The 25,319-nt window shown below is 49.8% G+C and overlaps 1 protein-coding gene and 1 long non-coding RNA gene across 2 annotated transcripts in view; both read left to right on the top strand.

The window, feature by feature from the left end:
* LOC142575075 (kinesin-like protein KIF12) overlaps positions 1 to 25,319 on the top strand; it is a 769,060-nt gene that overhangs the window by 457,944 nt on the left and 285,797 nt on the right. The gene's annotated exons all lie outside the window — the stretch shown is intronic.
* Positions 19,653 to 24,736, top strand: LOC142573894 (uncharacterized). Its single transcript, XR_012826363.1, has 3 exons — positions 19,653 to 19,862; positions 20,105 to 20,281; positions 22,271 to 24,736. It is a non-coding gene; the product is annotated as an uncharacterized LOC142573894 (long non-coding RNA).

Genomic DNA, 25,319 nt, shown 5'->3' with positions numbered 1-25,319 from the left:
ACGTGGCAAGACTAAAACCATACCACACACCTTTCACCGCGGATGTGTAGGTTAAGAGGAAGCTTTAGCTCGGGCCCAACTCCGACCCGGCCTATTCAAATACATGTAAAACGCAAAAACGTTCTAACCCCTGGACCGATTTTGATGAAATTTGTTGCATTTGAAAGAGAAAGTTAAATTCTAGTGACTGTTGCAAGCGGAATTTCGATTTAGGCTTCAATTTTCCTAAAACGTTTTTCAAATATTTGACCGTTTGAAAAAAATAGAAGCACGAAGTTTACAAATTCATAGCTCTGCATCAAGAACTGATATCGCGGTTCTGTAAACGGCATCCATTAGATCATTCAAAGCGGACAAATTCAATATGTCATTTTACATCTTACGTGAATGTGTTACGTTGGTTACAATGGTTTTGCAAAAGTTGTATTTCCCTATGATTAAATTTTTTTTATATTTATGTGTAACATAATCAATTTTGTCCGCTTTAGATGTACTATTAGATGCAATTCACAGAATTGTATTATCATTTTTAGTGGTTGAGTTACGGAGTTGTAAACTTGATAGTTTCGTTTTTTGAAAATTTTCGATTTTTGCCAATTTTTAATAAAAAATTGACGACCTAACTCAAGAATTCGAAACCAACAGTCACTAGATTTTAAGTTTGTCTTTTAAATGCAACAAACCTCGTCAAATTTGGTGCAGTGGTTGCCGAGAAAAACGAATTCTCCTTTTACATGTATTTAGATAGGAGCACTCGAGCTAAAGCTTCCTCTTAAGCACCGGGACGGTGCTTCTACAGCCGGGGGTGATGCTACGGAACAGCCGCCACAGTGTGGCTGCACTGAGGAGGACGAAGACGGCGTGTGTGCCGGCTTGATATAGCGTCGCCATTTTGGCCTCCGTGAGCTTCCCTGTAAATAAATTGTAAATAGTATTCGGCTTCAGCTTCACGTAACAATATTGTAAATTTAAATGTATTTATTTGTGAGAAAGTGTAACGGATCGATCCCAACGGCACCAGGAAACTACTTTCGTGAGGACGCCAACCGAATAGTAAATATTATACGCCTCTGTACTGATTTGAAACCGGGCGGGATATTGCTGCTGTTAGATACGGACCCTTTTCCTGGCATCGCTCCAGTTCCCTGACCACATCCAATCGCAGTCGCATTCCAATTAGGGTGCGCAGGAGCGCGTGTAACACGTTCCCAGACCTGTCAGGCAAGCTGGTGACCCCAACCTCGTGCGCCGCACGTCGAGCTATTGTCTCCATCCTGCTTGATTCTTCCCGAAAGTGCAACGGGAGCCCGACACGGTTCCGGGTAGTGACATTGGTCCCGAGCAAACCTGTTTTGCAGCTTTGAAAGGTCGTTCGAAAACAACTCTTCTCCTTCAGCTGAGCGCTTTCAGGCCGCGAGGAAACACCAAGGCAACGCCGGTAACAAGTTACCCGTCCGACAGTGGAGCCCTTGGAGCGACCCCATCTGCCGAATGTGACGACACTTGCACGGGCGCCTACCATTGGAGGAAAATGACGACACTTAAGCGGGCTCGGCGGGTGGCCGAAAATGTCGTGACCCCGAGAGACTGAAGGGGTTAAAAGCGAGAGACAGGGAGAATAGACATGCATTACTTCAGTCAATTATTTTTAAAGCGAAAGCTTTACTGGCCGCGAACTTGCGATTTCGCCGTGGCGGTGCTCCGAGGAGGCACATGACGTCACAACGCGCGCCTCGCCGCGGATATTTCTCTCTCTCTCGCTCCCTAGTCGCTACTGCGCATGCGCCACTATTAGCACCGAGGCACAGTAAAACCTCTTAAACTTCGTAAAGTAGTGACACTCTCCTCCGCCTTCACTCCTCCTCGTTTCTCCTCTCTTTCGCGCTCCCTCCTCGACCGTGGCGCCGCCTACACTGCTCGAGCGTAGCAGCAGCGCCAACATGCGCTCCTCGCCACTCTGTAGACACTTCTCGAGCAAAATGGCGCTGATGCACGGCGCCCACGTGATGCTATTAGGCCAATAGCGACGCGGCGTTGGCCAGAGCGTGCGAGGAGGCGGCATTCTTCAAAGCGTGGCACTACATTACGAAGGTTAAGGGGCTTTAAGCCACAGGTGTTCCGCCGCTGCGCAGCGCCGCGCCTTTCCGCCACCGCCATAGTGTTTCTAAATAAACATTCTAGAGGGAAATGTGGCGCTAGTGTCTACGGGGGCTCTCATGAGCGTTGCCTCAACCTACATTGGAATGATGGAAAGTACAGGCTTCGGATTGACTTCGATGTTTAGTGGCGTTTGCTTGTGGCACAGTAAACAAAGCTATACTCAAATATTATCGCGTAATATCTGGTTCTATTTCTGCAGTATGTTATATAATGTACAACACGCTACGTAAACTTTGTATGACTTTGAGATGGAAGCACGGTTTACTATGTTTTATCACCAGGACACGCCAGGGTATGCATTCTTGTGCGATTCTGTTCTCGATTTAACGCCAGGTAATAATTATTCATTTATTTTTGCAACAGCAATGACAACCGTGCATGTACTTATATCAAGATACTCATCAAGTATTTACGGAAAAAATTGGAAACTTATCAAGGTTAAGCCCAGTGGATGCGAAGCATCCACTGGGCTTAACCTTAGCGTATCCTTAGCGTTTGGAGGCATCTTGACCGCATACGCGCCCGGCGCAAAGACGCTGGCGGGGTTGCGGGCACAGAGACTGACGCGACGGCGGGCGCGCGCCGCTTCATCCCTGGCGTGACGTCACATATCACGTGATGCAGCGATGGTGGCGCCGCCGCCGCGTCGCGCGCGACGGCGCGAACCGAAGCGTGGAGGCCTCCGCCGGGCGACGTCCGACGGCGCGATATGAGGCCCCATCTGCAGCCGGTGTGACGTCATCACGTGACGTCACATCATGTGATCTCACTTCAGGGTCAATGGTGGCCACCGCCGGGAGGCGACCGACGGCGCGATATGAGGGCCCATCTGCAGCCGGTGTGACGTCATCACGTGACGTCATGTCACGTGACCTACTTGAAGGTCACTTGAAGGTCAATGGTGGCCACCGCCGGGAGGCGACCGACGGCGCGATATGAGGCCCCATCTGCAGCCTGTGTGACGTCATCACGTGACGTCATGTCACGTGACCCCACTTCAGGGTCAATGGTGGCCACCGCCGGGCGTCGCGCGAAGGCCCGAAACCTACGTTAATATGCGTCGCATAATAAAAACGTTGTATTGTGAGAGCGTTGCGCCCTTGAGCGGAATGCTACAATTGTCGTCTGCTACGACGCCTGCTCGCTGCGAACGCGAGACTTTTCTCGCAGACGACAGGCACTTGCGAGCTCTCTCGCTCTTTCGAAAGGCTGCGTCGGCGGTCACGATTGCTGAACGTCTTCAAGTACTTTTAAGCACATCTGCTGCAGTGCTAGCTAGGACGCTACTGACCTCCTACGAGTATGCTTCATCATATTTTGTATTGATGTACCGCTTCCGAAGTGTTATGGCATGGCTTTGCACTTACCCATTTTGCGACACTAGAGTACAGCCAGGAGGCAGTAACCTTTCCTACCACAAGTAAATTTGTGTTCTCAAAGTCCTAAAACACGCATTTCAATGAGCACAAAAACGAGCAATGCATAAGGAAGCCTTCAATAAAATTTGATTGTGAAGCCACTAGAAGTACAACTGTATATGTCTTGTACCAGTAGTGCCTTCTTCTTCCTATTCTGAACTTTCATAAAGCACGTAACGCTACAGCGCCAACCTAACACACTTAACAAACCAAGGGCCAAACGCTGAAAACATGTTCTTTCAAGGTTTACGATGCCGTCGCTTTCTCGTCAGGGCTTCGACACCACACCGCGGCACGAACATCGTCCCAGTCACTGGCCCAGCGCGCTATCGCCACTTCGAGCAACATAACAAAGGCAGAGGAGGAGGAGGAGCAGTAGATTTTAATGAAGAGAAAGGAGGAGAGGTCGGCCTGGAGAGCGTGTCTCTAGCCTGCTACTCCTCACTGGGGAATGGGGAGGTGGTAAATATAGGGAAAGGTAGGTGGCGGGTGATTATGATATGATACAATGAGATACTATATACACGTTGTCCAATATGCGGATGCGCACTGGAGACGCAATACACGTAAGAGTAATCTTGTCCATACAAGAAGTAATCGTGCCACAAAAAGTTATTGCGCAAACACATTTCGCACTGACTACACGTCTCACAGCTTCTAGAGGCGATCGTCTAAACCAGTCTCACTTAAAAAGTTCAAAAGTGCTTTTATGGCACTTTGGGCACAGTCAACAATCCTCCACGCGCTCAAAAGCTGTTCTTCTGAAAAGGGGCGCGAGTCCAAGCTGTCAACAGTAGATTTGAGTTTTCTTCGTTCGGCCGCGTATTGAGGGCATACGCAAAGTACGTGAGCTATTGTCTCGAGAGTGTGACAGACGCTACATTCAGGGTCCCGTGCTTGTCCAATCTTGTGAAGGTATCGGTGGGTGTATGCCACACCCAGTCGTAATCGATGAATGAGTGTTTCCTGGCTTCTCCGCAACCGAAGTGGAAGCCGGAATTGTAATCCATCGTCAAGTCTATAGGCGCTGTAAGGTCGCTCTGATTGTTCGTGTTCTTAAGTGTCACGAATCAGCCACGTGCTTTGTGTATAGAGAGGGGGTTCACTTCCCCCCATGTCAGCCGGGCGACAGTTGCTGTGTTATGTGGGGTCACAGGCACCGCGCGGTGTTGGGTGAATCGTCGCGGAAGGTGCCAAGAGGGCGAGTGCCGATTCCGGGAAGTCGGGATTGTGCGCACGGTGTTGGCAGTCCGCCGACGGTCACACGAGTCCACACAGACCAGCCTTGAAAGGGACCGCTGTACAAGGTATTGTGGGTGTGGCTCCCGAGTGCCTGACTAATGGGAGGCGCCGCCGAGGTTAAGAAGGGCTTAGCAACTCTGACCCCGTTCCGCATGCAGTGAGCATGGACCTAATCTTCTACGCGTCCGGAACGCAATCGCCAGCCTTGTTGTTGGGTGCGACTGCCTGTGTGGTGTCGAAGGCCAGCTTACAGTGCACGCTGTAGGAATGCGGTGCACACGTAAAGAGTGCATTCGGACGACGGCGTCTTGGAAACACGCACTCGGAGAACTTTGTCTTGTAGACAATAAGTTTGAAGGACAAGGAGGGCCATCAGTCTCCCACGCGGACAAACTTTGAGTACGGCCGCACTACGTGGTATCGATGGCCCTGCTTCCGAGACGGTTGCGGCCCAGAGACGCCCTTGGGATTTGAGGCGGCCTAGCGATAACTTGTTCGGGCCTGGCGTGTTTTGCTGAGCCCGTCACTGACTACGAAGAAATGAGAGGGCATCGGAGTTTTAGGGAAGAAGGAAAAGAGCTTTGTTTTCCAATATGTTTATTTTGAAGAGTAAGCCCATTCCTGTGGGTTGTGGCTTAACAAACGGTTGACTCTGATTGGCAACTGAACCTGTGGGACGGGCCAACGGCCCTACCGCCTTTTTTTTCTTTGTGCAATTGGGCTATAAAAATCGGGACGACATGCTGTCCCTCAGACTTGGCTGAAATCAGGATTGCTGATAGATCAGTGAGCCTCCGTACTATGTACGTTAAAACGAGTCTGGGCTCTAACAGTCATTGAGACAGTCGAAGAGTGAGACTTTGTTTCTCAGTTGTTCAAGTTTGTAATGTATTTGTTTTACCTGCCATGTATATAGAAAAGTTTACCTATAAATATTTCTTGTACATCTGATCTCATCGCTTCCTGCCTGCGTTTGATCAACAACTGCCGATCATCGTCCGAGAAGCTTCAAGTTCCAACGGTGAAGCGAGGACAGAGAACGAACGAAACTTTACTGGCGCAGCACGACAGGATCGGCAAGCCCCACAACGAGCAACGAGCGGCGAGCCAGGCGCAAGGAATCAGAGGGCCACCAGCGAATTCCGCAAGGGTTGCAATTCATCTGGACAAGGACGTCAGGCGGCGCCCCCAGCAGCAACGGGTGAGCGGGATTCCTTGCGTTTTGTCTAGGTTGGCATGGCTGTTGTTCAGTGAGGTTAATGGTGTTCACGCGCAGAATAGCAAATGTGATTGAGGCTAACGTACACATCGATACTGCATCTGAACAAACAGAGGGTCAGAGACGGCAGGAGCTGCAACGCGTCGGAGAGACCGAGTCTGAGACGTCGGATACTGAAATGGATAGTGAGGCGCAAGGCGCTGCGCAGGCTCCGAGCACGACGGATCCAGAAGCCATGGCGGTGAGACGCCTGGAGCTGGAGCTGGAAAAGGTGCGCCTACAGCTAGAGTGCGAGCGCATTGCTCTACGGAGAGTGGAGCTTGAGCAGTCGAGCAGGCCGCCTTCGGTATCGGAAGGAAGCGATCGGCGCGGTGCCATCACGGATGGAATAGCACAATGTGCTAAAGTGCTTAAGGCATACCGGTTGCCGTGTGACGCTGACGTTCCGATATGGTTTGATGAGGTCGAAAAGTTGTTTGCATCTTTTCAAGTACCAGCACATAGCCGTGTACATTTGATCATGCCTGCGCTGGCCGAGCGGGTTCGTTATCTGTTGCGTGGCCTCAATGACGAGGAATGTACAGATTATGAGACTGTAAAGAAGGCGATATTAGATGAACTTAGGCTCACGCCAGCCAAATACTTGGAGAGGTTTGAAAAGGCATCTAAACGAAAGGAGGAAACTTGGGCTCAGTTCACGTCCCGCGCTAGAACTTATTTGGCATATTACCTTCAATCTCGCAATGCAAACATAAAAGAAGCTGTGACGGAGCTTATGGTCGCTGACCGTATGAAAGCCAGTCTAAGCTCAGAAGCCCTTGAATATGTTCTTTTGCGGGAGGGCGAAGATTGGTTTAAGCCAGTGGCGGTGGCGAAAGTGCTCGAGACTTTCGAGCAAGCTAAAGGGAAAGGACGAGCAACTAAGCCAGCCGCAACAGCCTCATTGCCGCAGCACGCAAAACTAGCTGGCCCTCAGAGGACAAATTTAAAATGCCACGTGTGTCATATACAGGGTCACCTAGCCAGAGACTGCCCAAAAGCTTCAAATAAAGAACAGCAGGGGAAGGCGCCGACTGTGCAAAAACAAAGGGTACAGAAGGTTGCTGTTGTAAGTGAATAACCTCCACCAGAGCAAGAAAGGGTGCTAAGCGCTAGAGTACAAGTCTTAGCTCAAAATGCTAGTTCAGGGAGGTCAAAGCTGGACCTCATCCCTATCGTGTGCGGGGATGTAGCAACAGAAGCTGCGTTGGACACAGGTAGTGAGATAACGGTGGTCCGTAAAAGTATGTTGCCCGTCGTTTTACAGGAGCCATCACGAACAGTAAAACTCGAGTCGGCATTCGGAAACACCATTCGAGCTAACCTAGCTACGCTGCCCGTAGGCATGCATCGCCTGGGGGCTGTGATACAACCGCAGAGGATCGATCTGGTGTGCGCGGTTACAGACGAACTTGCAAACGGGGTTGACTGCCTGCTGTCAAAGGAAGATTGGGAACTACTACAGGCGCAGGAAAAAGAGGAGTTTGGAGGAGAAAATAGTCCGCGGGTGGCCAATTCCGTTGGGGTCCGATCAGTCGAAATGGTCGATAACACTGAGCCAGACTGCGGTCTAAGTTGCGAAGAAATGACAGATGAAATCCCTATATTGCACGGGAATAGTTTGATACAAGATATCAATGGGGTGCCCAGTCAGCGGGAGGAATTTCAAGCTGCTCAGCTTGCCGATGAAAGCCAGAAAAAGGTCTGGTATGATGCGAGAAACGGCAAAGCTGGCATGCTCGTGTCAGACGGACTTTTGTACCATTGGGATTCCTTAGCGGGAGTCAGGCAGCTGGTCCTACCAGAAGAAAGACGCAATGATGTAGTGCCGCTCCGATCCCTGACAGCGAGGGCCACATGCGAGGCTTTACGGAAAATTTTCAGTTTTACTGGAGTGCCGGAAACGATCTATTCAGACCAAGGAACTAACTTTAAATCTCAACTGACACAGTTAATGTTAGAAAAACTGGGCTGTCCACCTAGGTTCTCCACTGCCGAACACCCTGAGAGCAACGGAGTGGTTGATAGATGGAACAGCGTCCTCAAAAATAAGTTGTATCATGTAATGGAACGGAACCGAAGAAAGTGGGACAAGCTGATCCCATTTGTTCTGTGGGCGTATCACGAAGTGCCGCATGATACCACCGGGGTGGCGTCGTCCAGGCTATTGTGCGGCAGGAACCCCAATGGGCCCCTATCAATATTGCAGCAAACTTGGACGGGTGAAATCGCGGTGCCCTCAACTCTGAGAGAGAAACCTGCCAAGTATTTGCAGCAGCGGCGGGAGCAACTAGAACTAGCCGCGAGTGTAGCTGAGTTGACAGGCACCGAGTGCCAGAGCAAATATGCTGAAGTTTACAATAAGAGGGCACGGACTAAAGAATTTAATGTCGGGGACCAAGTACTCCTCTTTGACACAGATCGGGCAACCAAGAGAGCTGCCATAGAAGGCCTTGTGCCACCTCACACAAAGAAAGAGTTGCGAAGTCTGTTGGGGCTTTGCGGATATTATCGGGACTATGTCTCAAACTACGCCGACGTGGCTAGCCCGCTTACAGCTTTGACAAGGCGAGGGGTTCCTAATTCAATTCCATGGTCGAAAGAAGCGCAGTGCGCGTTCGAAAGTCTGAAACTAGCTCTCTGTCAGGCTGTCGCCATGTACACTCCTGAGCCTCATCAGCCGTACTGGCTATTCACTTATGCGTCGGCGACGGCGGCCGGTGCCTGTTTAGCTGAAATGTCAGCGGACGGAAAAGAAAAGCCGATCGCTTTTGCTAGCCATCGCTTTAACCCGACACAGGCGCGCTGGTCGATTATAGAGAGAGAAGCCTTTGATATTATTTGGGCACTCAAGAAATTTGACTACTGGCTTTTCGGAGCAGTGGAAAATGTTGTCTCTGACCATAACCCATTGTCATATTTGACAACCAGCACCCCGCAGGGGGCCAAGTTAGCAAGATGGGCGCTTTCACTACAGCGCTACAATGTAACGGTGCGTCACCGGAAAGGAACAAGTAACGCCAATGCTCATGCATTGTCAAGGCTCTCGAATCGTTCATGGGAGCCAACTGAGTAAAGAGCAGAAAAGAAAGGATACACAGAAACAGCCATGCCAGCTAGGACAGGCGTGAATGTTCCCGTTCACCCGAAGGAAGTGTGCGTGGGACAGTTCAGCCTTGATGGAACTTTCGATGGTTGTTGTCGTCCATGTGTGTGAGGGTTATAAGACTGTGTACATACTATGTATATACCCTGTATATGACACTTTTCTGCTGTTGTACAGTGCAGCGCGTTGGAAAGTGTTCCTGTACTTACATGAGTATTTCTTTTGCATGCTCACTGCCATGACTGTGTTGAGCCTTCGCCCTTTTCTTTTATCGCTGTGAGAAAATTGTTTTTTTTTCGTGGTCCTTTTAGTTCATTTTCCTGTTCCTTACGGGCTCCGCAGCACCCGTGTTGGGCAGCGTATGTCAATTTTCTTTGACGGAACCTTCAGAGCCTAAATTTTACGATACAGCGCCCTTTGGCTCTTGTATAGCTGGGCACATTGTGAGCCCAGTTACTCTTTAGGAGGGACGTGTAAGGTCGCTCTGATTGTTCGTGTTCTTAAGTGTCACGAATCAGCCACGTGCTTTGTGTATAAGAGGGGGTTCACTTCCCCCCATGTCAGCCGGGCGACAGTTGCTGTGTTATCTGGGGTCACAGGCACCGCGCGGTGTTGGGTGAATCGTCGCGGCAGGTGCCAGGAGGGCGAGTGCCGATTCCGGGAAGTCGGCATTGTGCGCACGGTGTTGGCAGTCCGCCGACGGTCACACGAGTCCACACAGACCAGCCTTGAAAGGGACCGCTGCACAAGGTATTGTGGGTGTGGCTCCCGAGTGCCTGACTAATTGGAGGCGCCGCCGAGGTTAAGAAGGGCTTAGCAACTCTGACCCCGTTCCGCATGCAGTGAGCATGGACCTAATCTTCTACGCGTCCGGAACGCAATCGCCAGCCTTGTTGTTGGGTGCGACTGCCTGTGTGGTGTCGAAGGCCAGCTTACAGTGCACGCTGTAGGAATGCGGTGCACACGTAAAGAGTGCATTCGGACGACGGCGTCTTGGAAACACGCACTCGGAGAACTTTGTCTTGTCGACAATAAGTTTGAAGGACAAGGAGGGCCATCAGTCTCCCACGCGGACAAACTTTGAGTACGCCCGCACTACGTGGTATCGATGGCCCTGCTTCCGAGACGGTTGCGGCCCAGAGACGCCCTTGGGATTTGAGGCGGCCTAGCGATAACTTGTTCGGGCCTGGCGTGTTTTGCTGAGCCCGTCACTGACTACGAAGAAATGAGAGGGCATCGGAGTTTTAGGGAAGAAGGAAAAGAGCTTTGTTTTCCAATATGTTTATTTTGAAGAGTAAGCCCATTCCTGTGGGTTGTGGCTTAACAAACGGTTGACTCTGATTGGCAACTGAACCTGTGGGACGGGCCAACGGCCCTACCGCCTTTTTTTTCTTTGTGCAATTGGGCTATGAAAATCGGGACGACATGCTGTCCCTCAGACTTGGCTGAAATCAGGATTGCTGATAGATCAGTGAGCCTCCGTACTATGTACATTAAAACGAGTCTGGGCTCTAACAGTCATTGAGACAGTCGAAGAGTGAGACTTTGTTTCTCAGTTGTTCAAGTTTGTAATGTATTTGTTTTACCTGCCATGTATATAGAAAAGTTTACCTATAAATAATTCTTGTACATCTGATCTCATCGCTTCCTGCCTGCGTTTGATCAACAACTGCCGATCATCGTCCGAGAAGCTTCAAGTTCCAACGGTGAAGCGAAGACAGAGAACGAACGAAACTTTACTGGCGCTCTTGTCGATGTTCGGCGTTGTCCCAATGTCGCGCCGTAGAAGTTTTAATGGTGGTGTGGAGCAAGGTGTTAATGGCAGAGAGCTTTGCGTAGCACTGTCCCACTGCAGGTTATAGCAATTGCGCTTGGAGCGAAACCAAAACTGCCAATAAATACTTGTAGACTAGTTCGCCAGTCATCGAAGCCTGTACGTCCCACCATTCCCATGATGGTTTAACGATCGCAGCGCCAGATTTCCCTCTAGGTATACTAATATGAAACTCTGTGGCCGTCGACGTTTGGTATGACTTCATCCGCGTTCCCTGTACTTGCGCTCGCCTCCGCTCGCTTTGCCAGCTGCGTCACATGCCTGGTAACATGTCGGAGGATTGAAAAGGAAAGCTCGCGTGCGCCGCAACTACGGTTGCGGCGGCAGTATGGACGGCAACAATTCTAATAAGCAGGAGGAGGCCTGGAATCGATATCGGAACGAGATGAAGAGGAAACGAATCGCCCAGGAAACAGACGAACAGCGCACCGAACGACTGGCTAAACGCCGCAACACAGCTAGACAGAAAGTGAGAGAGGCAGAATGAAGAGCTGCCTCAACCTGCACCACTAAACACAACTAGACAACCAGACTACCCTGGACTTGCAATCAAGATTAACCAAGGCTAACCATGCTATGCCTTAGCTTTTGCTACGTATATCCTGGCATAGCCGAGCTAAGTCACTGTAAATTTTTTCCTTCCTGCCACGGGCCGCAGTGGCCGATTTTCTGCAGGCTGTCAGTGACATTATGACTGTTAATTATTTGTGTTATTATTGTAAATAATGCAAATAAACCTTCAGTTTCATCTCAAAATCCTCCTCAACGTCGGCTAACTCCCGCACTCTACGGCAAGATCCAATACTGCAGAACCACGACAAGACGAGCTTAGAAACAATGTGGTGCAGCGCATACATGAATAACTTTGTGAAATATATCATGAGAAGCCAACAAAGACACGAAGGAAACATAGGGGAAATTACTTGTACTTACTAATTGAATTAAGGAAATGAATTAATGGTTATGAAAGTGGATGAAAAAAATTGGCTGGAAGCTTAGCTTGGTTATGCCTGGAAGATTGCGAAAGCAATACCCTTGGCTGCGCCTTGGTTCGGCTGATGGTGTGGACATGGTTGCCCTTTGTTAAACTTATGGCTATACATCATCCGACATAGCGCAAGGTAGCGCGCCGACCACTGCGAGGAGCCGAGCTGTAGCCCCATTTATCCTCCTAGCGTGACGTCACACCAGCGAACGCCCTCTCTCGGTAGCGCCGCAGCAGCGGCGCGCAAGGCTTCGCCTCCACCATCGCTGCCGCGAGCTGGGGCCCCGTCTCTCGGTGTGGCGTGACGTCACACGGTCACGTGACGCGCAGCTGTGTAAGGAGGCGCCACGACCACCGATGGGCCGAAAGTGCGAGCAGTATTGCTTTCGCAATAAAACAACTTGTGACGCTCCTTTGGGTGTTGTCGCAGCTGACACTGGTGGCGGGATTTTCCTGCCACGAAGAAAGTCACTGTCGTCCTTGGTGGAACAAAAGCGTCAGAAATCGTGGTGCCGCGCACGATGGGCCATACGGCGAGAATGGCTACGATGTGCCGCGAGAGTAGCACGCGTCGTCTGTATGTAAACAAAGCGCGCTACTCACAGCGTTCCCTTCCTAACATAAGCTGTGTACCTGTATAATCATAATACGGAATATTGACACGCGAAACAAAAACACGTTGTTACGTTTCGCCTACGACGCGCGGTATAGCCGGCGCGGATGCAACGGACGCCGGGGCTTCGTTCAAAGCGGTGGACATTTTGGCCCGTTCAGCGCTGCCGCAACGCCTCCCCGCCAAGCGCGTGCAGGCATGTTTCAATGCCACGTGTCTTCGTGTGTGCGTGTGTGTGTGTGTGTGCATGTTGGTGCCCACGCTTGTCAAAGCGCGGCAGCCGAGCAGAGGAGCTCCCCAACTGTGAAGCGAGGAGGTCTGACCGGCGCCGGCCCGGCGGATGCGTCACCTTCTAGTCTCAACGTGTCTCTCAGCGTGTCCGTGCCCCGCCGTCACGTGCGCCCCATCCAGAGCCGTTTCTTCTTGCACTCAGCTCCGAGAGTATAAAAGCAGCTGCCCCCGGACGCCAAGGGAGAGGCTCTGAATTCTTCCGTCGAGTAACGTGCTCTCCCGTCTCTCCACTTCGGTCGACCTGACCGGCCGCTCTTTTGCGATGCTAGAATAAACAAGTTGTTCTGTTAGCAGTCGACTCTTGCTTTGCCAGGACCTTCGGATACTTCCAGTTGTGCCCCAGGCCGCCAGGCCAACGCTACCCTTGGGGCTTGCAACCCAGATGCAACAACTGGTGCCAGCGGTCAGATTGCAACAACTGGCTGCTAGCAGTGAGATCGCGACAACGGAGGACAGCAGCGAAGCTATGCGGTTGACTGTATGCTGAGCAGCCCAACGACCATCCGGGAGCAGTGCAACGAGCCCTGTGTGATGACCGGTTGCCTGCAGCGGAACGACTGCGCTGAAATCTTGGCTGCGAGGTTTGGTGAGTGCGGGACTTTCTTCTTCTGAGTTTTGCCAGGCTTTTGTTAGTGTCAAAAACAGAGCTGGTAATTGTGGTTGTCGTTGCTGCCGGGTTAGTTTGCGGCAAGACAATAGTAAGCAGTAGAAAAAACGGCATTCAGAGCAGCCATGGATTTGAAGTCGTTGCGCAAACCGAAATTGCTGGAGCTTGCAAGAGAGTTGGGTCTGGATGTCTCAGACAAACTCAGAAAACCAGAACTGCTAAGAGCTATTCTTGAGTTAGAAGCTGAGGATGACGAGCTGTCGGAATGCCTTGAGACCATTGAGGAGAGAAAGACGCAAAAAGAGCTAAAAGAGAAAGAAAGAGGAGCGCGACCGTCAACACGCTTTGGAAATGAAGCGTCTCGAGATAGAGATGGAACGCGCTCGTAATGGAAGTCAGGCACACGGTGCAGGAGAACGAGTATCGTTCAAAATGACTGACCTGATGCGGCCGTTTAAGCTTCGAGAGGACATTGGTTTGTTCCTGGTTAACTTTGAGCGAACGTGCGAGAAGTAGGGGTTCTCTCGGGAAACGTGGCCACAACGCTTTCTCACTTTGTTACCCGGCGAGGCGGCCGACGTAGTAGCTCGCTTGAATAGAGAGCAGGCAGAGGATTTTGACAAAGTGAAATCGAGTCTGCTAAAAAAGTACAGGCTGTCAGCGGAGGCGTTCCGTCGGAAGTTTCGGGAAAATGAGAAAGGCAGAAGTGAGTCATATACAGAGTTTGCCTACAGGCTTATGTCAAACATGCAGGAGTGGCTCAAAGAAGGGAAAGCGTTTGGTGACCACGAGAAAGTTCTGCAGTCTTTCGGGCTGGAACAGTTTTATAGTCGGTTACCTGAGAACGTGCGGCACTGGGTCTTGGATAGGCCAGACGTTAGTACGGTGGCTAAAGCCGCCGAGCTAGCCGAGGAGTTTGTGACGCGACGGGCTCGCGGAGCTAAGGACGGTCAAAAGGGTGAATTTGGCTCCAAGTTTGAGAGGCCGAAGTTCACGCCCATGAGAGCAAGGGGGGACACACGTAGTGCGGATGCGAGTGAAAGCAGTCTGACCGAACGGAAGGAGACGGCGGCTGCCGAAGCCGAACGCAGAAAGCGGTTCGAGACCAGGCAAGCGCGCGTTTGTTATACGTGTCAGAAGCCGGGTCACTTTTCGGCACAGTGTCCAGAAACAAAAACAAAAGTCGTGTTTTTGTCATTATGCAGCACTGACGAGAACATGAAGCTTCTCGAGCCTTACATGCGAGACCTCCTCGTGAACGGGAAAGAGTGCCGAGTGCTCCGTGATTCCGCAGCTACAATGGATGTAGTTCACCCCTCTTACGTAGAACCCGATATGTTCACGGGCGAGTGCGCATGGATCAAGCAAGCCGTGGAAGCTCATAGCGTGTGTCTGCCCGTAGCAAAAGTGCTTATTGAAGGACCTTTCGGAGCACTTGAGACGGAGGCCGCAGTGTCATCTATGTTCCCCCCCCCCCCCCCCCATTAGCGGTACCTATTTTCGAACAGGTCCGATCACCTCCTGCGCGAGAAGGGGCTTTTGTTTGGTGAGGCTAGCGTTCAGGCCTTAACCAGATCGAGAGTTCGGGAGCTCGCTGCAAAGGCGGTAGTTGCGGGGCCGACGTTGTCGAACAATGAGAAAGGGTCAGAGGCGCAGCAAGCTGATATTCAGAGCACGTCCGAACTGACTAAAATTGAGCCTGTAGCGTTGAAGGCACAAGATACTGGCGAGGAAATGCCGGACACGGGAAATTTAGAAGAGCTATCTGCAGATTTGCTCATCGCGCCTACGTCAGATGGACTTAATAGGTTGCTAAAAGTCAGCCGGTCGGCTTTGATAGCCGAGCAAAAAAAGGATGGCAGCCTAGAAAACATGCGCTGCAATGTCAAGGAAGGTATCGCCAGGAAAAATGCGCGTTTTGTGGAAAGAGGTGGGGTCCTGTACTGGAAGTATCTAGACCGCAGGGGAGTGGAGTTCGATCAGCTGATCGTGCCTCAGTGCTACCGTCAGGATCTGTTGCGCTTGTCGCGTGGGGGTTCGTGGTCCGGACACCTAGGAGTTAAGAAAACTAAGGACCGTCTCTTGCAAGAGTACTATTGGCCAGGGTGTTTTCGGGACGCAGACCACTTTGTGAGGACATGTGACACATGTCAGCGGGTGGGCAAACCAGGGGACAAATCGAGGGCGCCGTTGAAGTTGGTACTTATCATTACGGAGCCTTTTAGACGGCTCGTTATCCATACAGTGGGACCTCTGCCGGTAACAACCACGGGGTACAGACACATTTTTGACTGTGATCTGCCCAGCGACAAAGTTCCCTGAAGCAGTGCCGCTTAAAGAACTCAGCTCAGTTGAGATAGTCAATGCACTACTGTCCATATTTGCGCGAGTTGGTTTTCCTGCGGAAATCCAGTCAGATCAGGGCACAGTGTTTACTAGCGCTTTGACGACAGCCTTTCTCTAAAGGTGCGGGATAAAGCTGTTACACAGCTCAGTGTACCACCCACAGTCGAATTCCGTTGAGAAGCTCCACTCCATCATGAAGCGCGTGTTGAGAGCATTGCGGTTTGAACAACAAATTGACTGGGAGCTGTGTCTGCCTGGGGCGATGTTTGCATTAAGGACCACGCCGCATGCGGCTACGGGGTTTTCGCCAGCTGAGCTGGTGCACGGTCGCTCGCTGCGGTCTCCGCTTCGCATGCTTGGAGACGGATCACTGCCCTCTCCAATGGCTGCAGACCATCTCTTCCACAAATGGCCGCCTCCTGCGCTGGAGCCTCGCTTTGCAACAATATTCCTTTGAGGTGCGTTACAAAAAGGGGAGTCTCAACGGTAACGCCGATGGCTTGAGTCGAGGCCCCTAAAGTAGGAATCAGCCTCAAAGTTGTTTGTTACTGATGTTTTCTTCCTGAGGCAGGATATTTAACATATTGCTTTTGTTTAGTGTTTCAAAGTGATGACGTGCTTTTTAGTGCAATTTTCCAATTTGTGGACGCGTTCTGAGTGATGCTAGACTGTAAGGAACTAGCCAGTAGTATAAAAGGGGAAAGAGCCTGGCATGGCTTAGTGTGGATTGTGTCGTGCTTGCTGACTGAGCGGTTGAGTTTCGGCGTAGTTCTAACGCTTGCTGGAAACGAGAACAAAAATGGCAACTCTCCCGAAGTCACTTTGCAGTGTCCTGTGTGAACCTGAACGCGAGAACGAGGCCTTCTCTGTGCGCTGCGCTCAAGAGACGCCGAGGGATGACCGACTTCGGTTATGAGCATCATCGAGCGACATCCCTCCGGACAGCGGATGCAGTCCCCTGACCATCGGGATCTCCTTCTCCCAGCGGGGCGGTCTGTTACACTTCGCCTACGACGCGCGGTATAGCCGGCGCGGATGCAACGGACGCCGGGGCTTCGTTCAAAGCGGCGGACATTTTGGCCCGTTCAGCGCTGCCGCAACGCCTCCCCGCCAAGCGCGTCCAGGCATGTTTCAATGCCACGTGTCTTTGTGTGTGCGTGTGTGTGTGTGTGCATGTTGGTGCCCACGCTTGTCAAAGCGCGGCAGCCGAGGAGAGGAGCTGCCCAACTGTGAAGCGAGGAGGTCTGACCGGCGCCGGCCCGGCGGATGCGTCACATTCTAGTCTCAACGTGTCTCTCAGCGTGTCCGTACCCCGCCGTCACGTGCGCCCCATCCAGAGCCGCTCCTTCTTGCCCTCAGCTCCGAGAGTATAAAAGCAGCTGCCCCCGGACGTCAAGGGAGAGGCTCCGAATTCTTCCGTCGAGTAACGTGCTCTCCCGTCTCTCCACTTCGGTCGACCTGACCGGCCGCTCTTTTGCGATGCTAGAATAAACAAGTTGTTCTGTTAGCAGTCGACTCATGCTTTGCCAGAACCTTCGGATGCTTCCAGTTGTGCCCCAGGCCGCCAGGCCAACGCTACCCTTGGGGCTTGTGACCCATTTGCAACAACGTATAGAGCTGCGCTCGAATTTGGCACCAGGGAGCAGCGTAATCGTCGGTGAATTTTCTTTTTCGATTCTGTTATTGTAGAAGTTGCTCCATGCGTATCATGCAGTAAGGGGTGAGTGTTCTTTGGTGTATGCCTTTAACAGGTAACAATTACTTTGCAAAATGGTATCACAGGAGAGGGCGTCACATTTTTTAATCGTGTATATTTTTTTTTGCAATTGTGAAGTGCGGTTTAGACGCACTGATAGCCAACAGACTATTGAAGAGTACACTGCAAATAGTTCCAATGCAAAATCGAGCTCCCAACAGTAGCGCCTGTTGCCTCGGAGTTTTCAACTATACTTTAAACATGGACTATATTAGCGAGCTAAAGAATGTGTACAACGTGCTACACTACACCCAAATTCGAAGTTGCGAACAGTAACATTTTTGCATTACGCCTCCATCGAAATGCGGCCGCCGCAGCCGGGCACAAAGCCAGCCACCTCATGCTCAGCAGCCGAACGCCATAGCCACTGCGCCACCGCAACAGGAACTAAACCGCTGAGGAGTATCAGCGCGAAGGTTACTGCACACTGTCCCATCGGAATCCCCCTCCCATCAACGACATTTTATTGCGACAGCGAATATATGGACACTGCAGGGGCACTTTTGCCGTCGGCGTGATGCTACCTATAAAGTGCAAAGACAATAACACCGTTGCCTCGCGCCGTGTGTTGTACAGTACGTGCTAGTGAAAGTACGCGCGACAGCAGCCGGCGATGGCGGGTCAGCCTGGGGCACGGAGTAAGACATTTAGGAGGTGAAACTCCCGTCAGCGCGAGCGAGCGCGGGCGACCAGGTAAGGTGACAATTGTATGCGCCGACGGGGCCATATACAGTGGCGGCGCCATGCGGCGCCTCGTAGAAGCCGCAGCGAAAAAAAAAAAAATGCAGCGCCCGGGCAGGCGGCTCTAAAGTCTCTTTAGGCGGCTCCAGCGCGCTCTCAACGGCGGTGATTTCTTTCCAGGCCGCCAGGCGCCGCCAGCACGATAACGGCTCCGCGAGCATGTGACTTTTGCTAGTCGCCGCAAACAGCGGAGTTTCCACTCCTAAATGTTTCGTGCTCCGTGGCCGGGGGTGCCCAAGGAAGGAAAGCTGAGTGGAAACACGCTGCCTCCCGTCGCGCGAAAGGCGGTGGGGGCATGGGAGAGAGAGGGATGGGGACGGCGTTCTTTGGCAGAAAATGCGTATTTCACGACCGCGCACAAGGGGAATCGACAATCACGGCTTAATCTCCCGCACGTGGGGGAGGCAAGCGGGGAGGCAGTGCGGGAGGCAGCAACTGCGCAGTTTGCGCGGCGACGCGCGCCCTATCTAGGGGGAACCAGCGCTGGATAGGCGGCGCGTCGAAGAGAGTGTGTTGCACGCCGCCCTGGCGACGGAAGGTGGCATATTCCAGCCTCCCGACCAGACGAGACACACGTGCGCGGCCGTATTATAGTTCGTATGTTTCCGTTTTCGCGCCGCTTCAAGTGGACAGTTTTTGTAAAGAAGCTAGCGCCATCAAGTGAAGAAATGACGAAAGAAGCTTTTTAAGCTTTATATATTTTTCACAGTGTGTCGCGGCGAGCACGTGTGTTTCTTTAACGGTTGCGCCTAGCTGCCTCGCAAATCTAGCAGCTACTGCTCCGGTCGTGCTGCGCTATGGTTTCGGAAGTATTAGTTGGCCTGAAGACATTCCTTATTTCTCTGGCTAGACATAAAAAAATTCTAATGTTACTTCGCCACAGCAGTCAATGGAGAAGGAAGCTTTATCGCATCAGCTGACTCGCGCAAGCAAAGGTTTGAGTGCTCCGCTGCTGGATCCGTAACAACGCTGGCTACATTTAGCATTAATTATATAAATTTAGCGGATGCATCTCAGCGCCGAGTCCTCATCCGCATGCGCATTTTTAAAAACACATAGGCAGCTTAAGGCCCAACCACACGCGGTGAATCGTGCGCGCCTGGCTGCGCGTTACGCGTCTGCGAGGCCGTACGCGCCTGTCCTACGCGTCTAGAGAGGGCAGACGCGCAGGAAACGCGCGCGTCAAGGAGGTCTTGATCTTGGGCGTCATTTTGAGCGTACGCGACGGAAGTGGCAGCTTGTGCACCGACGTCACGTGGGCCGCACGTACACTTCCGGCGGTTCGGAGAGGTTGTTGAAGTTTCAGAATCGTGCGGAGACGCCGGGAGTCGCTGCTGGTTTCGTGTCGATAGAGCACAGAGGCTATGGAGGCGATCAACAACGAAGCGCTGATCGCCTGCGTTGAGGCTCGACCTGCGCTTTGGTAGCAGGCGAAACACAAGCGCCACAAGAACAAGCACTTGACGAGGTGGTCGTGGATCGTCATGCCCAACGCTGCCGAACAGGTGAGTGCTCGGAATTTTATACGGACGTCATAGCGGAGCAGTTTCAATCGCGATCGAGCCCGATTGGGGTCGGATTTTGTGATCACGATTGTCTGTACCGCGCGATCAGCGTAGAACCGATCGTGATCGAGAAATTTGATCGCGCTCGATCGCCATCGAAAGCCTAGCTGTGTGGCACTGGTATAAGCTGCCTCTCTCATCAGCAGACTCGCAGATGTCGAAAACGCGTTTCATCTGTGCAGATGACGTTATCACATTGATGCAGAAGTGATGGAAGCCCCTGGGGAATAAATTTCGGCGCCTGGGAAGACGTTTCAGAAAGAAAAGAGCCGCGCCGTGCCAGTCGACGTTCACGACGACGTCATCTGGCTGTTTTTCGACCAGATGATGTTTCTGCGCTACACAATGGAGTGTAGACCGTAAGTGATCTTGAAGTTTCCATCTTAGCCGGCGTGTTAAAAATGAAACACGGGATTTTAGTGCTTTCCCTTTACCACGTTGACCAGCGATGCCGTATGTTTGCATTATAGCTGGCAATGCACCGCACTTATGGGAATCGACTCAAAATTGTGCTTACACAAGCAAGTCGACGCACAGTATACATTATATTCAGCTTTGTCTAATTGGCGATAACATATTTGTGCTGCATCGCCGCTCCGATTATCGCATATTTCGTTAGATGTGATCCGGTATGGGGACATACAAGCAGTACAAGAATAGCTTTGTTTATTTATTTATTTAGGTACCCACAAGGCCAGTTTGGCTTTGCAGTGGGAAGCAGAGAAAGCAGAAATACAGGTACAAAATAACAAGTAAAATAGCACTTAAAAACCTAACAATAAAGCACAAGACAGAAGTACAGAGAATATCACATACAAATTAGCAGGATGAATAAAAAGAAAAGGGCTTGCATGATGCACACACAAAAACAAAACACAAAACATGCAAGTAGTTTTTTTTTTTTTTATTCTGTGCACTGATCCTAGAAGGCAGCGTGCAAGTCAGTGGCCAGTATTTAACTGAGTATTGAATGTTGCTTTATTCACGTGTACCTTGGGCACTTCAATGCACAGTTTTAATTTTGCATTTTGTTGCTTGCCAGCAGTGTGCAAATTGGTGCTTCATCACAGACCCTCAAATATTACCTAGCTTGCTTAGGGATTCATTCAGTGTCGTCATGCTGTAGGAATAATTGCGCCATAGTACTGACGACATCGTCAGCTGTGTAATTGATAATTCTTTTTGTGTCTGCTCAGCAGTGTCCTTACCTAATTATCAGCCTGCGGTTATTCTGCAGATCCCAGGTGCTGTGGTTACTGGTTTAAGCGAAGCTTTCACGATGTTTGTGGACAACGCTGTTCCTGCTTAGCAAAATTTCCAAGGAAGGACTAGATGATCCAGTTTAACACATTCGCACTGTGCAAAAAATGATTATTGAAATTTTGCATGCCAAAACCACGATCTCGTTACATTATTTTAATTGGTATTTGCATTACGTCCAGTACTGGTCACTCGTGCAACACAGTAGCCAGTAGTCAGCTGGGATGGCAATGGTTCAACGACTACATTAATATCAGTATGAGGCGAGCTATTTGGCAAAACAGTAGGAGCAGCGGTAGGAAAGTCCAGAGAAGAGGCAAAAAAAGCTTGGCTGTAAGAAACCTTCTGGAAGGGTTTGCTCGCTAAGGTCAGCTTTGCTGGGCCAAAACACCCTTTACAAGGCAGAAGGCAAGAAGACAAACATTATTAGACGTAACTTCCTAAATACAAACAACAAATGCACTGACTACTACGTACACAGCTTCACACTGTGTTTAGACGTACATTCAGTTAAGAAAAACAGTTTAGAATGAGATGAAGTTTACAAATAAGTGAAAGGAAAACAAAGTTACAAGCCAAGAACGTTTCAAGTAGAAAAACTAGACCAGGAGAGAGCCTTATGCTAAAGCAAGACCTAACAGTACTACTACTCTATGTTTAGAAAGTGCAAGCATAGGTCTTTCAACATGAAATTTATTAAGTGGTTTTACTGAGTAAATGTAGTGGAATGCTTCCTGCTAATTATTTCAAAACTGAAACATTCCAAATATCGTGCACTGTATTGAGTAGAAGTAATCACTAGGCTTTAGGCATGCAGATCTCGTAAGAACTGCTTAAATGCATCACAAGCAAAAACAGAAAAAGATTCAAAAGCTACACTTACGCGCATGCAGAAACTTTTCATTCTGGTTGTGTAGACAAGCCACTTTTATCCCTACAAAACTGATTCAGAGCTTCAGTGTACTCTAATAAAATCACACACTAAAACGAATGTGGACGGCTTTGAGCCTTCATATATTTTTGCATCCAGACTGGCACATTATTTACACATTGACAGTATGTGCAAACCTTATTAAGCTCACATGCAGGATGTCCGCCAACCTTCCACCAGTGCCCCCATCGAGTGAGGAGGCAAGTGCTGCAGAGATTTTAACAAAAAATGTTCCAGTTTTCCGATCTGGCAACACTTGAAGTGCCATCACCGTCAAGTGAAGAGTCACAAGCGCCAGCATCGACTGTGTCTTCGGCGTCGCATGAGTCTGTGGAGTCTCAGGACATTTTGGAATCTCTTGAATCACCGATGTTTCAAGAAGTTCTGGTTCCCGAGGATACTGGGGCACACCACAGCAGTCCGCAGTCAGAAGCATCGCTGGCTTCAGCAGGCAGTCGTAGGCTGGGTACGTTAGGAAGCATTGCTTCTGAAGCCAAGTTAAGGGGGAGGAAAAGGAAAACGAAAGATTAGAGTCAGTTAATATTGGAGGAATTAGGCAATGCTTCATGTGCAATCAAAAGATGCAAACCACAGGACGACCTCGAACTTTTGCCGTCGCTCCGCTCAAACACATTAGAGAAGTCAGTGAGGATATGCATCTCGACTTGAAAGTTAAATTGATGCAAGTAGGAGAGTAATTAAAAGATTAATGTTTTTAATGTATACTTTTTGTATAATAAAGCCAAGAGACAATGAAACAAAAGGAAATCATTGATGAATTTCATTACTTTATATCGAAATGGAAAAATAAGGAGGAAAATGAAAGTATATGAAAAGGTAGCTTCCCACTAATGGGAGACGAACCCACAACCTTTGAATTATGCTTGCATTGCTTTACCAGTAGAGCTGCAGCAATGGCTATCCCTCTGCAAACTTTCTTGGGCCTGTATGTGCATGTACTAGATCTCACCCTGGTAGTGTTAGTTAGTGCTACTCGTGCAAGAACACTCCAAGAGCCTAATCTAGTACACATAAACATTCTATGAAATTGATGGTGGAATAGCCTCCAGCTCAATTGGTTTTGGTTTTAGCTCCCACCAGTGCAAAGTTATATTTTGTCCAATTTCCCTTCTCCTTGTGATGTTGACATTACAAATAAAATAGCAGTTATTTTCCTTTATGCTTTATATACGTTTCCTTGTCTGTTGTTGTCATGTCAAAGCCCCTCAGCTCTTCTTTTTTGTTCATTTTACATTGTGTTGTATCCATATTTTTGTGCGGTATTCAAGAATTTCATAAAGTTGATATCTGTGGGCCTCGTTGGCTGGCCATTGCTGCTGTAGAGATGTCTGAACATGTTTTATCAACACACCTACGATAAAGAAGCACTGACTTGCAACTAAAGGTTTGTTGTTGAAAGACAGATGTTTATCGCTTTCATCTGTGTTTACTCATTCAGCCTGTCTTGCAGCAATGAACCTTTTTGAGTTCACCATCTGTGCATGTAGAGTTTGTGCATGCATGTAGAGATGCCTGGACATGCCTGTAAATAAAAAGAAATGTAATGAACCTTCAACCAGACCCCATTGAAAATATCGGTTATAAGCTGCAAGTTGTAAAGCATGTCGGGGCATTCTAGCAGCGCAAGCATTTTTCAAATTGTTTTATTATTATTAGAAGAGGTAGCAGAAAGGGAAAAGTCTTGCCACCACATGGCCAGGAGGCGAGGTTCACTGCCAACATAGACAACCTCTACCTCTCCCACAACTATCATCCACAAGCCACATTCCTTGCATTTTTTTTCTTTGTGTTCCGTGGCTCAGTTCCAGAGTTGGTTTTGCATGTTCTGCATTGGATGTTTGGCCAAAGTCTTTGTACGTAATCAGTGACATTGAAGGCAGTGTGCAAATGAGACATTTATACGTATGACCCTGCTTCTCTGGCAGGAAGCAGGGCTTCCTGACGGGAGCCGTGAACAGCATGTGAGCTTTAAAAAATTTCTTAAGCTGAAAAAAATGTAAGAAATTTCTGCGGCTGTCGTGCTCTTCTGCAGTTGTTTAATACTTTGCAGGCACGATCGCCACTATATGACTTACACACCACTGCAGAGTCTAGCCGCCTCAATCCCCACATAGTAAGTCAAGGCAACGTCTTTTATGTCTTACCGGGATGCCAAGTAGCTTGAATGCAAGTTGAAAAAAAAATTTGTACGCATGTCTCAATTGTTTGAATACTAATTATGATGACATGATTTTTCTTGACAATGATCTACATGGCATACGATCAAAATTCATTTGTATAGGTTAGCTACCACCTTTGTTTAATACTACATGTGCAAGCATACCTCAGTGCATGTTTTACAGGTTGCGCAAGGTCAAAAGCACTGAGGTAGCTTTTGTGCGATGCCAGTCTTCTTTAGAGTTAGCCGTAACTGTTACACTGGTGATGCAGTAAGTGGAAACTTTCACTCTCTGTGATCATGCGATCATTTTTTTCTTGTATTTATTTTCACGCGCATTGTCAGTACCATCATTACTATTTCTCGTTTTGTATCAGCATTTCGTGTCCCATTCTTTTTATTTGTTTATGAGTTAATAAATAGCTAGTTGTGTATAATTCTGGATTCTGTGGAAAGAGAGAAATAAAGATGATTATTAATATATTATTATTATTATGTATTAGTATTTTTTATGCACGCTCATTGTCAGTCGTTTCCTTTTCAGAGCGCAACTCTTTGGCGTCCGTTCCTGGGTTTCGCGTCGTCGTCGGCGTTGTCGTCGGCCTCGTAACCAGCTCCGCCCCCCTTTCATCCCCCCAGCGCTAGCAGCGACCGACTGATACCGCTGGATGCCGCTGACGCCGCTAGAGAGTCAAGATAACGTGACTGCATAGAACACCGTCGCCGCCATGCAGAAAGAGGAGGAAAGGGTCCCCCCCCCCCTGTTCTTGTGTGGCGGATAGGGTGCTCTTCAGTTGCCGACGCGCCGGTTATTTCACGTAGGCCCCGGCATGTCGACGAATACGTGACCACCTTCCCACGGCTAGACCTGGTTCTTAGCGCTGCGGAAGCGAGGGTATCATATTGTTTGTGTCGGCATCGGCGGCGTTGTCCCTGAAACCAACTCCGCAGCTGGGGTTGACTCACTATCGGCGTCAGCGGCATCAGTCAGTCGCTGCTATCTCTTCCCTCCTCCCTTTATCGTGTT

This window comes from Dermacentor variabilis, chromosome 3, assembly GCF_050947875.1.
Source record: "Dermacentor variabilis isolate Ectoservices chromosome 3, ASM5094787v1, whole genome shotgun sequence".
NCBI classification, from domain to species: domain Eukaryota; kingdom Metazoa; phylum Arthropoda; class Arachnida; order Ixodida; family Ixodidae; genus Dermacentor; species Dermacentor variabilis.
This window is presented reverse-complemented; position numbering and strand designations above follow the sequence as displayed.